At 37.5% G+C, this 15,039-nt stretch overlaps 1 long non-coding RNA gene across 1 annotated transcript in view; it reads right to left on the bottom strand.

The window, feature by feature from the left end:
- Window positions 1–8,105: 8,105 nt before the first annotated feature.
- LOC118764983 overlaps window positions 8,106–15,039 on the bottom strand; it is an 18,242-nt gene continuing 11,308 nt past the window's right edge. The window contains exon 3 of the long non-coding RNA XR_005000823.1: window positions 8,106–8,258. This is a non-coding gene — a long non-coding RNA (uncharacterized LOC118764983). The remainder of the gene's footprint in view (window positions 8,259–15,039) is intronic.

Genomic DNA, 15,039 nt, shown 5'->3' with positions numbered 1-15,039 from the left:
TCTACGTAAATTAATTACAGATTAACAACTTTGAACCCCAAGGCAGGAGTCATGTGACTGGTTTGTAGCCTCGCTTTCAGTTGTCGATTGAGCTGGTGGGTAAAGCTATGATTGTGTATGCGTTGAGCTTCCACTTGCTGGCTGGGTTGGCCGCAGTCTCCGACAGAATTCATGTGATGTTATAGAAGGAAAGGTGTATTTTTGTTTTTTGTTATTTTCTAGTAAGTTTTATTGCTTTTTATTAGCTTAGACATGGTTGTGTGGTAAGAAGTTTGCTTCACAACAACTTGGTGTCGGGTTCAGTCCTACTGCGTCGCACCTTGAGCAAGTATCTTCTGCCATAGTCTCGAGCAGACTAAAGCATTGTGAGTGGACTTGGTAGAGGGAAACTGAAAGAAGCCCGTCGAATATATATATATATATATATATATATATATATATATATATATGCGTGTGTGTATATGTGTGTGTGTGTGCCTTTATGTTTCTCCCCCAGCACCGTTTGTTGGTGTGTTTAACTTAGCGATTCGGCAAAAGAGATCGACAGAATAAGTGTCAGGGTAAAAATAAAATAATAAAACTGCAGTCGATTCGTTTGACTAAAATTCTTTAAGGTGATGTCCCAGCATGGCCGCAGACTAATGACGGAAACAAGTAAAAGATAAAAGATATGGTCTGCCTTGCATTCATGAAGGAAACGCCACTGGCAAAGCATGTTTCGGATCTTGGGACTGATGAGGGCCAGTGACCGGATTCCATGGCCGAGGCCACAATGATTCTCTCTAAACGGGACACCAGTCTGTCGCATGGTTACCTGTTTGCAGCTGAGTGGACTGAAGCAGCGTGATATGAAGTGGTTCGGTCAAAAACACAATGCAACACCTAGTCCAGGAATTGAAACCACGATCTTATGATACTCTAACCACGGGCCTTCACCTACTGCCAAACAACATCTATTTTTGTTGTTTCCGCGGTTAATCATGAGGTGGCGACCATGCTGGAGCACTGCCAAATGAAATTTTACATGACCGCATCAGTCGTTGATGCAAAGAGACTTAAGTTAGCACTAAAGCTGCAATGTAGGTTTGTTCGACGCGCCACTTTTAGTTTACTCAAGTACACACATATCTACACACACATCCATACACTTATATATATATATTCTCTCTGTTAATTTCCTCGTGTTCCTTTCTGTTGAAGAGCGTAGGCTCAAAACGTAAAATACTTTTTCTCACTTTCCCGAGCGTCAAACTAATACACCTGTTTGTTGTTCAAACACCTGTTTCTCGCCATTTGCGTATCTGTAAATTTCAACTTTATATATAGTTGTAAAATCTCTAGAAGAGATCAGAGTAGTAAATCTACTAACAAGTAAAGTCAATCGCTAAATCAAAGTGGTTGTTCCATGTTACTACTAGTTTAACTCTAGGCAGATCTTCTGCACCGATAAACAGCTGGCAGAAGATCTGCCTGGGGTTAAACTAGTAGTAACATGGAACAACCACTTTGATATGGCGATTGACTTTACTTGTGTGTGTGTGTGTCTGTGTGTGTGTGTGGTGTGTGTGTGTGTGTGTGTGTGTATATATATTATATATATATATATATATATATATATATATATATATATATATCAGTGGCGACTCCGGCACTCGGGTTGTTCGGTCTTAGACCGAGTATAAATTTAATAAAAAGTGAACACGTATTTGCAAGTTGATTTAATTTCTGTTAACACTGACTTCAAGTATGTAATTGCAGCCAATGACTCGGGCACCTTTTATTGAACCTCGTGGCAGTTTATTTATTTTCGTTTAGCGTCTGGCGGTCATCTTAGAAGTACCCTGTGTCAAAATATATCATTCGTTGCAGACGTTCTCTCGAGATCGTTCACACGGGTCTGACCCGGGCTCAGAAGTTACAGTCCGAGTTGTTATCTGTAATCGTAAAAATTAAAAGTAATTCAAATTCAATTTTTTTCTTGAAATAATAAATTTCTATAGAAATTAAGATTTAAATTCCAATCTAGGAAAAGTTTCCGCTCAACATTATTTTATATATAATATATATATCAATGTACTTATGCATATATATAGGTATATATGCGTATTTGTATGTATTTATATAAGAATGTCTATGTATGTACGCATGTATATTTTTTCCTTTGGATTGTCCTTCTTGTGATTCTTTGTTTGCCTTCAGTATTATTTGTAGTATATGTGCCTGGGGCCCAAAAGCTAAGCCGGGCTTCTGAAAAAAAAATGGGGAAAAATACTACCTCAGCCTTCTCCTTGAAATTTGAATGAATCCTTATTCCTGGCGCCAAAGCAAAAAGTAAAAAAAGAAAACGGAACAGACCTCTCCCGCTTTGTTGAATTTCTGTCGGAGGCCCTTCTTTATATCTCTCTTGGATACAAATATAGCCTTTATTACTTAAAGTCTTCGTGCCCACTACATTAACTAAGTGAGCAATTACTTCACTGTTTATTAATTAGACAACCCACCAAATGATTATACTAAATCATACCGTATATACTTTTCCGTAATGGAGGAAGGGAAGTATTGTTATGAGGTAGAAAAAAGGAAGAGAAAAAGGAGAAAAAGAGACCATCAAAATGGCGGCTATATTTTTACGTCGCTGGTTCAATGTTGTAATTATTGGATACGTTTCTGTCTACGTAAGTGAAATTAGTCGTATTTAAGTAGCGAATCGGTTCCAGCAGAGAAACGACACCTCTTGGTGGTGGTTCACTGGATTTGTCGCTAAACTGAACCATCTCAGCAGTAATCACAGCTGGTTAATTAATTACAAGATGAAAAGAATTAACATCACTTACGCGCGATCAAACGAAAAAAATTTAAATAACCAGAAAAAAAAACAACTGAAAAAAAAAGGCTAATTAGAAGAAAAGAATATAATAATAAGAGAATATTTCGTTAATTAATCCCAGAGTAATTAACATGAAGCCAAAAAAAATGAGAAAACTGAAAAGATTTTCATAGCAAAATTCTATTTTTTACGTTCTTTTATGTCACATATTTATTGTCAACAAGGGCTGCACTTTTCACTCTCTCTCTCTCTCTCTCTCTCTCTCTCTCTCTCTCTCCCCTCTCTCTCTCTTTCCCTCTTTCTTTCTCTCTCTTCCTCTTTTTCTCCCTCTATCTCTCTTTGTATCTCGGTAAGTCCACTCGCCCCACTCTGTATCGACATATTTCTTTAAATCCACAAATTCAATATTCTATACTATAAAAAGCCCACATACCTACATAAAATCATCTGAATCGGCCTAGTATATTGCAAGTAGTCATTGTAATTATAATAATAATAATAATAATAATAATAATAATAATAATAATAATAATAATAATAATAATAATAATTTCTTCTATAGGCACAAGGTCTGATATTTTGGGGAGGAGAACAGGCTAGTCGATTGCATGAGCCCCAATTCTCGATTGTGAATTACTTTATCGTTCATGAGAAGATAAAAAGCAAAGACAGTCTCTGCGATATTAGAACTCGGGACGTAAAGACGGACGAAAATGTCGCTAAGCATTTTGATCGGTGTGCTAACAACAATAATAGGGGAAAGCAACAAAAAGGATAAGAAGTTGCACGGTCAGTTCTTGAGAGAGATACCAAGGGACATAGACCCATATAAAAGATGGCTTTAGTCACAAAAAATGCGACCTGAAATCTGAAACAGTGGCCTTGATATGTTCAGCGTGAAACAAGAGTTAAGAACTGATTACATCCAACTCAAAGTTGACCGATCAACAGAATCAAATAAATGCAGAATTTGAGGTGAAAGCGGAGAGAGAGAGTGAGTGTGGCATATTTTAAACGAATGCAGTAAAATGGATCGGAGAGAACACAAGAGAAGGAATGACAATGTCGCCAGAATAGTTCACTATGAATAATGTAACAAGTTTGGATTGGAAAAGGCGAGAGAATGGCATAAACATGAACCGATGTGTGTGTCGTTGACAATGACCGAGCAATGTGATCATAGAACCGGACATAGGAAAGCTGATAGTGTACAGGTAGACAAGAAGAAAGCTCGTATCTGATTATAGACACAGCTTCCCCTGGTGACAGAAGAATTGTCGAAAAGAAGGGGAAAAACTGAGGAGATTCATATGAAGCTCCGAAAAGAAGAATCAACAAGTTATAGTTAATGAAAAGGTGTATATTGTGCCAATAATTCTTAGTACACTATATACTGAGAGCAATGAAACTGGTTGGAAAAGATAAGCTTGGAAACGAAAATAGAGCACATCAAGAATACAACTTTACTTGGCTGTGCAAGAAGTCTCTGGAAAGTTCCCAAGACTTTAAAAGAAAGTGCCCACTTAGTTCACGGGAAAGGAGCTGCCGGTACGGTATTGATGGCTTATTATTGGAGATGTCGTTACTGTAAGTTTGACTCCTTGGGACGGTTAGAATCATCAGGATTAGACAGGTACATTATTTTATCGATCCTAGAGAGAGGAAAAATCAGATGTCCTGGACAGTATTTGAAATCAGAACGTAAACGGCATTGTGTCCGATATTCCAATGATTTCACCCTATAGTTTTTAACACAGGCAAAATGGTTAAATTCCCAGTAGAAGTAGAACCGAACCCGAAAGCACGTGGCTACAAAGCGAGCTGTGTGGTTAAGAAACCACATGGCCATGCCTGCGCCTGACTAAAGAGAAAAATCAAAGATAGACGCGATGGCCACGGCTGGAACACTTTTGATCATATGTCTGCCTAATTAAGTCGAACCGAGGCTAAACTACCAAACCACCAGGACAGCCACCAACCGCCATATGGTGACTTCCGGTTGTGTTCGCATTTTGTTTGTTTCTGACTTCCGTCGAAGTCGCTTGATTGTGATTTGTGGAGAGATTGTGAAATAGGAGATGATGAGTGACGGACGGGGGTAGATTCGGGGTGGGGATCAGGTGGATATTGCGGTGTTGGTGGTGAGTATAAGTGGGGCAGTAGAATAGGGGGAGATGGGGGAAGGGATTAGTAAGGGCTGAGAAAAAGTTATTGAAATGGTTGCGCGTGCGAGTGTGTATATGTATTTGTAAGTATGTGTATGAAGAGAGAGAGAGAGAGAGAAGGAGAGAAAGGGAGATAGAGTAAGAGAGAGGGGAGAGAGGGAGTGAGTGACAGAGAAAGAAAGAGAGGGGGAGAGAGGGCGATATTGGAATGGCTGCATGTATAAGTGTGTAAGCGTGTATATATATTTCTGTGAGTATTGAGTGTGTGTGTGTATATGCGTCTGTGTGTGTGCATATGTGTGTCAAATGACTGAAACGTGTAAAAGAGTAAAAGAATAAAAGAATATATATATATATATATTATATATATATATATATATACATACATACATACATACGTACGTACGTTCATACATGCATACATACATGCATACAGGCATACATACATACATACATACATACATACATACATACATACATACATACATATATATGGGATTCACCACTACTCCTCTTCTCCCTAGTTCTCCTGTGTCACCCTTCTGCCCAGCATTCGCCATGATAGATAGCTAGCTACTACATATTCTTTATTTTCTCTCCTTGTTTCTTTCTATATTCCTTTCTGTAGAAGAGCGTAGGCTCGAAACGTTAAAGACTTTTTCACTTCCCGAGCGTTATACTAATACATCTGTTTATTGTCTACACCACCTGTCTTCGTCTGTTGTTGTTTTGTGAATTCTCCCTATATATATATATATATGTATGTATGTATGTATGTATGTATGTATGTATGTATGTCTGTATGTATGTATTATGTATGTATGTATGTATGTATGTATATGTGCGTGTCTTTGTGTCTGTGTTTGTCCCCCCACCACCACCATCACCTGACCACCGGTGTAGGTGTGTTTACGTCCCCGTAACAGCGGTTCGGAGGAAGAGACCAATAGATTAGTAGCAGGCTTACAAAGAATAAGTTCAGAGGTCAATTTTTTTGACTAAAGGTGGTGCTCCAGCATGGCCGCCGGGAAATGACTGAAACAAGTAAAAGAATAAAAGGAAGTGCATGTGTGTGTGTGTGTGTGTGTTGGCATTCATGTATATGTGTATGTATGCGTATGTGTCCCTTTGTGTCTGTGTTTGTTACTCATCCCCACCGCTTGACAACCGGTGTTGGTTCGTTTATGTTCTGGTAACTTAGCAGTTTAGCAAAAATAATCGATAGAATATGCGCCAAGATTTTTCTTTTTTTTTCTCTTTCTAAATGGGGCAATTTTCTCAACTACACATTCTTCAAGGCGTTGCTCCAGGTTGGCCGAAGTCCAGTGACTGAAACAAGTGAAAGATGAAAGATATCTAGGACTACATTGACCAATGTTCCATCCAACGTATCCTTCTTAAGACGGTAGGATGTGAGCTTCGAGAGAGATTGGGCTGTTATTTTTAGCACGTCAAATTGCCATTCAGACACCCGTCTTTCGCACGGATAGTGATTGCGGTACTGTGGTGGTGGTGGTGGTAGTAGTAGTAGTAGTAGTAGTAGTAGTAGTTGTAGTAGTAGTAGTAGTAAAATAGAAGGAGGGTGTAGGAGGCTGAGAAAGCAAGTAAAAGGTAACGTGGTGAGTGGGGTGTCGAGGAGGTGGCTGGCGCTAAAATGTTATTTTGGTTGGGGTACAAATAGGGGGAAGGGTGGAGGTGTTAGTGACGGGTGTAATAATTATCGGGTATTGTTAGCGGAAGGTTGAAAGGTCGCCAGATTGGTATGGGTGGGGAGTGGAATTGGTGGTGGTGGTGGTGGGAAAGGTGGTGGGAACGGTGGTGGGGTTCTTGTTGTTGGCGGTAATATTACTGACAGGGTTGAGATGGTTGTGGTGGTCGTGGTGATAATGGCAGTGGTGGTAGTTGTGGCGACAGTAGTAGTAATAACAGCTTTTATAGAAGTAGTGGTGGTTGTGGTGGTGGTGGTGGTAATAATCTTTGCCGTTCTTGCTTTCATCTTTTCTCTTTCAGTCGTTGGACTGCGGCCATGTTGGAGAACCGCCTTGAAGAAATTTTGGTCGAATAAATGGACTCAGTATATATATATTTTTTAAGCATGATACTCAATCTATCGATATCTCTTGCTGAAGCGCTAAGTTACGGGGGCCGTAAATGCACCAACATCGATTGTCAATCTGTGAGGACAAACACAAAGACACACGTAGATATATACATATCTTGAGCCAGTGTTTTCTACTGGAGGCGACGAAAGCCTTCTGAGTGGATTTGATAGACGGAAACTGAAAGAAGCTCGTCGTACATATATGTATATATATGTGTGTGTGTGTGTGTGTGTCTGAGTTTGGCACCACATCACCATTTGATAAACAGTGTTGGTGTGTTTACGTCCCCGTAACTTAGCGGTTCGACAAAAACTATCGATAGAATAAGTAACAGGCTTAAATAATAAGTACTGGTGTCGATTCATTCGACTATGAAATTCAAGGTAGTGCCTCAGCATGGCCGCAGTCTAATGACTGAAACAGGTAAAAGATATATATATGTGTGTGTGTGTGTGTGTGTGTGTGTGTGTGTGTATGTATTTGTGTACCATTTCTCCATTTTTTCCGTCCTTGTTTTCGCATACATTCGCTGCTTTCTTCGAAGGAATCTAATGTTCTTAGCTTAGTTTTTCCTTGGAACTGGCCAGATTGGAGCAATGTCGAGTATAACCAGCCGAAATTGCAAAGATAATTTGGAACTTGACTGAGGAAAGGAAACTCCGAATGACCCGTCCTTGTTTTCTTTGTATCGCCTGTCTGGTTGTTTTGCGTTCTTGTCCCATTTTTGTACTTTTATATAGAAAAATATAGCGGCGTACGTACGCTTTGGTCTTATATATATATATATATATATATATATACACATATATGTTTTTCTCTCTCTCGTTGCTCACACGTGACCATCGTCCATCTTTCTTTTCCTGCACGGACGTTCTTAGGATTGGACGTCTCCTATCTCTCTTCTATCTTTTCTCTTTTCAAAGAAAATATTTCTCTCAGCGTTCACTATTTTCCCCTCGTTCTGGTCTAACGACCTTCTATGTTTGTTTTCATTCGCTTTCCTTGTATGTCCCCACTTTCATGTTTTTGTTCCCAACTTTAACCCTCCATAAATCGAAAATGTTATTTTGGCATTTATGGGAGCAACTCTCATTGAAGACTCTTATTGTAGGTGATTGCTCGAAATGGGGAGTAGACAGACAACCGACAATTGATGAAAGGTTGCTCTTTGTATTCTTTGTATTACTTGTCCTGTATTCTATTTTACTCTCTCATTGTTTGCGTATTTAACTCATATAATATTATTTATATTATATATATATGTGTATGTGTGTGTGTGTTTGCCAACCAAATGGGATCTAGTTAATCTGATTAAAAAATACACATATTTTAAGAGGAAGTAAAAAATCTGAAAATCGGCTATAATAATGTAGTTTTCCAGTCTTATTGCCACGAAGGTATGATGTTGTGGAGAAAAATAGGAGGAACAAGTTACAGAGGTTTAAAAATCGAAAAAACTGCATTTAGCGGAGCGGTGTCATTTTTAAGGTTGTATCCTGTGAAATTTATAGTTTAGCGTCTGTGAAATCACCTGTTCATCGTAGGTTTCTAAATAAACAGAAATACGTAATAAAATCAACATGTATCATCTTACTGTTTCTTTTGTCTCTTCATTGATTGTATGCTATTATTATTATTTTTAAATTTGTTATATTAATATATTTGTCTGCATGTGTTTACTTAATGCGTATTTCAGTATTATGTATACCTGTCATTTATTTGTGTACATCATTTATAAATGCATGTGTATGTGTGTGAAAAGGGGGCGTCAGTCTCCAAGACTCCAAAGTCGAGTAACGTTTTCATGCTTGGGTTTGTAAACTACGATAAGAATAACACTGGTCAACAAAGAATTTGTCCCAAAAACATATTAAATGGAAAATATGTAAAAATACTAACACACAGAAGCACAACTTTCTCTCTCTCTCTCGCGCGCGCTCTTTATATACATATATATATATATATATATATGTATATATATATATATATATAATATATATATATATATATATATATATATATATATATATATTATATATATATATATATATATATATATATACAGGTGCAGGAGTGGCTATATGGTAAGAAGCTTGCTTCCCAACCACATGCTTCTGGGTTCAGTCCCACTGCGTGGGACTGAATATATGTGTGTGTGTGTGTGTGTGTGTGTGTGTGTGTGTGTGTGTGTGTGTGTGTGTGCGTGCGTGTGTGTGTGTGTGCGTTCGTGTGTGTCTGTGTTTATCCCCGCACAATTGCTTGACAACTGATGCTGGCGTGTTTACGTCCCCGTAACTGAGCAATTCGGCATAATAGACCGATAGAATAAGTACTACGCTTACAAAGAATAAGTCCTGGGATCAATTTGTTCGACTAAAGGCGGTGCTCCAGCATGACCGCAGTCAAATGACTGAAACAAATAAAAGAGTGAAAGCGTATCTATCTCTCTATCTCCGCCCACTATTCTTGGGATGGTCGTTGGAGTACCTCCAACCTTTAGGGTCCTATCAGAAACAACAGGCATTGCGCTTTCCGCTTGGTTTCCGAAGCGTGACCAACTACGTCGATTGATATTATCCAATCATCTCGTTCGTGGTCTACGCCCAAAGACTCCAATCGATTGGGTCGACTTGAAGAATCCGTTCACGATCGTGAGCCTAATACCATTACCACTAAGCCACGCACCTTCACATTAATAACCAAAGACATTTATTAAATGTTTTATCTTATTAAGGTTTTTCCTCGTCCTGAAGAGTCTCCCTAATTTCCGAGCTATCACCCTGTCCAGTGACGTTCCTTAAGATTCCCTTCGGAGGAGCCCCTTTTTGTCCGCCTCTATTCGCCATCATATGGCGATTACTTAGACCCTACCCATATTTTTATGTATAAATAAATATTTTATATTTTACAAATTTATATATACTGTAAATCATTTGATATTTAATATAACATTATATAATTTGAATACAATACTATAATAATAATATAATAAATTCATAGCGTCACCCAGTCCTCTGCCTTCCTCCCAACGCCTCCTTTTCTCTACCGCCCCTCTCCCCACCGCACTCTGAGGGACCAGTGCCCACCTGGACTGTCTCAACGCCCACCGGGGGGGGGGTTAACGACCTCTTTGAGAACCTATAACTTAGAAGATGTGATTTTCAATGAATTCTTTTTGATGTAGCTGTGTAGTAAGAAGCTTACTTGTCAACCATGTGGTTCCGGGTTCAGTCCACCTGCATGGCATCGTGAGCAAGTGTCTTCTACTATAGACTTGGGTCGACCAAAGCATTATCAGTGGATTTGGTAGACGGAAACTGAAAGAAGAGCATTGTACATATATATATATATATATACAAATTGAGATAGGGGTTGTAAATGCAACCCTCCATGGGATAACATATATCCAATATACTGCTAGTGAAGTACCCAACAAAGTTAATACATAAATGTTAAGGATTGCGATGCAATCAATTCATTTACTGTATTATATGGGCAAAGGTAAAATGATTTACCACAATTACTAATACAAGATAAGAAAATGGAGAAATACATCTAAATCAAATATCAATTATCAGATAATACTCAATCACATACTTTATTAAACCACCACATAAGAGACTGTAGGGTTAAACATAAAAAAGCAGAACAAATCAGTGCACATAAAGGAATGTACATAAAAAAGTGTACATAAAAGAGTAATGTTGTATAATAAGTAGAATATATATTCTACTTATTATACAACATTACTCTTTTATGTACACTTTTTTATGTACATTCCTTTATGTGCACTGATTTGTTCTGCTTTTTTATGTTTAACCCTACAGTCTCTTAGGTGGTGGTTTAATAAAGTATGTGATTGAGTATTATCTGATAATTGATATTTGATTTAGATGTATTTCTCCATTTTCTTATCTTGTATATATATATATATATATAGGCGTAGGAGTTGCTGTGCGGTAAGTAGCTTGCTTACCAACCACATGGTTCCGGGTTCAGTCCCACTGCGTGGCACCTTGGGCAAGTGTCTTCTACTATAGCCTCGGGCTGACAAAAGCCTTGTGAGTTGATTTGGTAGACGGAAACTGAAAGAATGCTGTCGTATATATGTATATGTATATGTGTGTGTGTATGTTTGTGTGTCTGTGTTTGTCCACCCAACATCGCTTGACAACCGATGCTGGTGTGTTTACGTTCCCGTAACTTAGCGGTTCGGCAAAAGAGACCGATAGAATAAGTACTAGGCTTACAAAGAATAGGCCCTGGGGACGATTTGCTCGACTGAAAGGCGGTGCTCCAGCATGGTCACAGTCAAATGGCTGAAACAAGTAAAAGCGTAAAAGAGTATATGTGCTTCTGTGTGTGTGTGTGTGTGTGTGTGTGTGTGTTTGTCCCCCCACCACCACTTGACAACCGGTGTTGTTGTGTTTACGCCTCCGTAACTTAGCGGTTCAGTAAAAAGACCGATAGAACAAGTACTAGGCTTTAAAATCAAATACTGGCATCGATTGATTCTAATGAAATTTCTTCAAGGCGTTGCCCCAGCATGGCCGCAGTCTAATAACTGAAACAAGTAAGAGATAAAAAAAGAAAAGATACTTTTTCTGTGTTCGATGAAATCGAATTATCCTGTCTCTCAAAATTGCGGGCCTTGTGCCAAACAGTAAAAAGGATCGATAAGTCAATCGGTTAATCATTTAACCAATTGACTTATCGATTATTTAATCATTCGGACAATCAGTCAGTGAGGTTTGTCAAATTCCTTTCGTCTCTTCGCGTCTTTCACAACTCTTTCTGATCGATCGATTGACCGAACGACTTATTGATCAATCGCTTGGTTAATTGGTTAAATGGTCAACAAATTGATTAATAATATTGGTTTTAAATTTTGGAGAAACGCTTTGGGGAAGAGGGTAAGTCGATTACATTGACCACAGCACTCAGCTGATATTTATTTATTCTATGGACCCCAAAAGGATGAAAGGCAAAGTCGAACTCGACAGAATTTGAATTCAGAACGTAAGGACGAACTAAACACCGCTTAGCATTTTGTCCGGATTGTTAAAGATTCTGCCAGCTTGCCACCTTAATAAAAATAGGGATCAAAATAAAATAAAAGAAGTGAAATAGAACCGGTGCGTGTGTTTATTATTGGCATAATGACCCTCCTGAGATGCAACAAAATCTGTTTCAATCCACGACTTCTTATCAAGAATCTTGTAAAGGAAATACAAAAACGAAATTTAATGCTTTTCGCCTGCACGCAATTATTATCAAGCTCTTCTGAACAACTTCTCTATGATGCTTTTTGCACAATTCTAAAAGAAAAAGAACAATACAATTGTATTAGAAATTCTAGCATTAACAGCAGTGAATGACAGCAGGGAAAACGAAATATAAATATTTGAAATTATTGCATACAATAGCAGCAGAAGCGAAATTTTACCTTCCACTTTGCATATTTAGATTTAAATTCATGTCTACAAATGTTAAACATTTGTCCACAATTATAACAATTTTGACATTATTTCAAATCATTTGTCCACTTATAGACGCTCATGTGACACGCTGTGTTTTGTACTTGATCGGCGCCAAATTCGTCATGACGTCACCATTCTATTCTGATAAGTTAATTAACCAACAGATGGTAATAATAGTAAGTTAGAGAGCAATAAGCACGAAGTACATATTTTTGGCCCTTATCTTTTACTGCAGAATTTAGTAATGTTATATATGCATTAGAATGCGAAATAAATTTGTAATTGGACGTTTGTGTGTGAAAACAAAAGAAAACTAAACTAGATTGAATTTTGCATAGTTTTAGATAAAGCCATTCCATTGCTGTTCTAAACCAGGATGGTCGCTTCACATTCCACAGGCGCAGGCCTGGCTGTGAAGTAAGAAGTCTGTTTCCCAACCACATTGTTCCGGGTTCAGTTCCATTGCGTGGCAAGAGTCTTCTTTGATAAGTGCCTACTTCTATAGCCTCCGACCAACCAAAGCTTTGTCAGTCGATTTGGTAGTCGGAAGCAGAAAAAAACCCGTAGTGTATATGTATGTATGTATGTATGTATGTATGTATGTATGTATGTGTTTCTTCTCTGTGTATCTTTCTGTTGAAGACCGTAGGCTCGAAACGTTAAAGACTTGTTTTATTTATATTTCCTGAGCGCCATACTAATACAATTGTTTGTTTGTATTCCACCTGCCTTCGTCTTTTGTTTATTTCCGCAAACCTGCCTTCGTCTTTTGTCTATTTCATAAAGCTTCCCGTTATATATATATATATATATATTATATATATATATATATATATATATATATATATATATATATATATCACGCACTTTTAGCTGTCCCTCAACCCTTTTATCAACCCTATTATCTCCCCTTATTTCGCTCTCGCGTCTCATGTTTGATCTTTGACCTCTGGCCGAAATCAGATCGCCATGTTGATTCGTTAGCTACTGCACGCATTTTTTATTCTCTCCTTCTTTCTGTGTTTTTCTCTCTCTGTGTATCTTTCTGTTGAAGAGCGTAGGCTCGAAACGTTAAAGACTTGTTTTATTTATATTTCCTGAGCGCCATACTAATACAATTGTTCGTTTGTTTTCCACCTGCCTTCGTCTTTTGTTTATTTTCATAAAGCTTCCCGTTATATATATATATTATATATATATATATATATATATATATATATATATATATATATATCACGCACTTTTAGCTGGTCCCTCAACCCTTTTATCAACCCTATTATCTCCCCTTATTTCGCTCTCGCGTCTCATGTTTGATCTTTGACCTCTGGCCGAAATCAGATCGCCATGTTGATTCGTTAGCTACTGCACGCATTTTTTATTCTCTCCTTCTTTCTGTGTTTTTCTCTCTCTGTGTATCTTTCTGTTGAAGAGCGTAGGCTCGAAACGTTAAAGACTTGTTTTATTTATATTTCCTGAGCGCCATACTAATACAATTGTTCGTTTGTTTTCCACCTGCCTTCGTCTTTTGTTTATTTTCATAAAGCTTCCCGTTATATATATATTATTATACATATAAAAGTAAATAAATGGCACAACGAAACACCGATATTTACTGGAAAATAGCGAACGTAATAAATACGACGCTAATGTATAGCTTCACTGCATATGTACTAGTAGAGATGCGTGTGTGCAACAAACATGAAAAAAATTGTCTTACCTCTAGGAAGAACATCTGAAAAATGAAAAACCTAGAAACGGATAATGCGGTACCGGTTTCAGATTCTTCAAAATACGTTTGCCAACGTATATTTGATTTATCTTCATCAGCTGCATATACCTCGACAATATTTCAAATGTTGCCACATCTATGCCAGTACACTCGTCTGAATAATTATTTTTATATAATTTAGAGAAAAAGCCTCTGTTAAACAATTCAATAATGAAAGATGCTATTCACACCATATAGAAAACATATACCGTAAAAACCTTATTCTAAAAATCAATAAAGTACAAAAACAATAAATAGTAAATAGTAGTAAAAAGACTACGCGCGTTTCGTCGTTATATTTTCAAATAGAAAATAATAATAATAAAATCCTTTCGATTTACAATTATATATAATTATAATTATAATTAAGGGTATCTAAAAGATACCACCATGCTAGATATAGCAGCCATATCTTGACTCTATAACCACATTAAATGTTCATACAGCACCAGGAGAGAAAACAAAGAGACAAAATAAACTAGAAAAAAAATTATTGGATCTTGCATTTCTGGCTTTGCATAAGAAATACTTTGCCTCATGAGTGGAATACACACAAAATAGTACATAAATACAAATACATACATACATATATATATATATATATATATATATGTGTGTGTGTGTGTGGTGTGTGTGTGTGTGTGTGTCCAACATACGAATACTTACTTATACGCACGTATGCACATATTTACTTCGT

Source organism: Octopus sinensis, linkage group LG10 (assembly GCF_006345805.1).
Source record: "Octopus sinensis linkage group LG10, ASM634580v1, whole genome shotgun sequence".
Classification (NCBI taxonomy): domain Eukaryota; kingdom Metazoa; phylum Mollusca; class Cephalopoda; order Octopoda; family Octopodidae; genus Octopus; species Octopus sinensis.
Note: the sequence above shows the minus strand (reverse complement) of the source record. Positions and strands in the feature narration are given on the sequence as shown.